This window comes from Cynoglossus semilaevis, chromosome W, assembly GCF_000523025.1.
Source record: "Cynoglossus semilaevis isolate Cse_v1.0 chromosome W, Cse_v1.0, whole genome shotgun sequence".
NCBI lineage: Eukaryota > Metazoa > Chordata > Actinopteri > Pleuronectiformes > Cynoglossidae > Cynoglossus > Cynoglossus semilaevis.
In genome coordinates, this window is record NC_024327.1 from 1,747,455 (window position 1) to 1,749,535 (window position 2,081).

Below are 2,081 nucleotides of genomic sequence, written 5' to 3' on the forward strand. Positions count from 1 at the left end.
ACATATATACACACATATATACATATATACACATATATATACATATATACACATATATACATATATACACACATACACATATACACACATACACATATATACAAACACATACACAAACATTCGCCCTATTAAACAGATATATACAAACACATACACATATATACTAACACATACATATATAAACACATACACATATACACTAATACATACACATACATATACTAACACATACACGTATATACAAACACATACACATATATACTAACACATACACATATATATATACTAACACATACAGATATATACAAACACATACACATATATACTAACACATACACATATATATATACTAACACATACAGATATATACAAACACATACACATATATACTAACACATACATATATAAACACATACACATATACACTAATACATACACATACATATACTAACACATACACGTATATACAAACACATACACATATATACTAACACATACACATATATACAAACACATACACATATATACTAACACATACATATATAAACACATACACATATACACTAATACATACACATACATATACTAACACATACACGTATATACAAACACATACACATATATACTAACACATACATATATAAACACATACACATATACACTAATACATACACATACATATACTAACACATACACGTATATACAAACACATACACATATATACTAACACATACACATATATATACTAACACATACACATATATACAAACACATACACATATATACTAACACATACACATATATACAAACACATACACATATATACTAACACATACACATATATATACTAACACATACACATATATACTAACACATACACATATATATATACTAACACATACAGATATATACAAACACATACACATATATACTAACACATACATATATAAACACATACACATATACACTAATACATACACATACATATACTAACACATACACGTATATACAAACACATACACATATATACTAACACATACATATATAAACACATACACATATAAACTAATACATACACATACATATACTAACACATACACGTATATACAAACACATACACATATATACTAACACATACATATATAAACACATACACATATACACTAATACATACACATACATATACTAACACATACACGTATATACAAACACATACACATATATACTAACACATACATATATAAACACATACACATATAAACTAATACATACACATACATATACTAACACATACACGTATATACAAACACATACACATATATACTAACACATACATATATAAACACATACACATATACACTAATACATACACATACATATACTAACACATACACGTATATACAAACACATACACATATATACTAACACATACATATATAAACACATACACATATACACTAATACATACACATACATATACTAACACATACACGTATATACAAACACATACACATATATACTAACACATACACATATATACAAACACATACACATATATACTAACACATACATATATAAACACATACACATATACACTAATACATACACATACATATACTAACACATACACGTATATACAAACACATACACATATATACTAACACATACATATATAAACACATACACATATAAACTAATACATACACATACATATACTAACACATACACGTATATACAAACACATACACATATATACTAACACATACACATATATATACTAACACATACACATATATATACTAACACATACACATATATATACTAACACATAGACATATATATACACTAACACATACACATATATCCAGCAGACCTCCGTCATCACTATAAACAGGTCAGGTTTGCGCAGCAGCAACAACAACGTTGACCTGCAGCAGTAAATACAGTTGTAGTACCCCTCCCCCAACTGTAGGGGGGTTAAACACCTCGACAACAACCAGCGACTTAAAATTTTTTATTTTTTTTTTACATCCTAACTGAAAATATATTTTTTTCCCTTCACTTCACTTCTGGCTCTAACC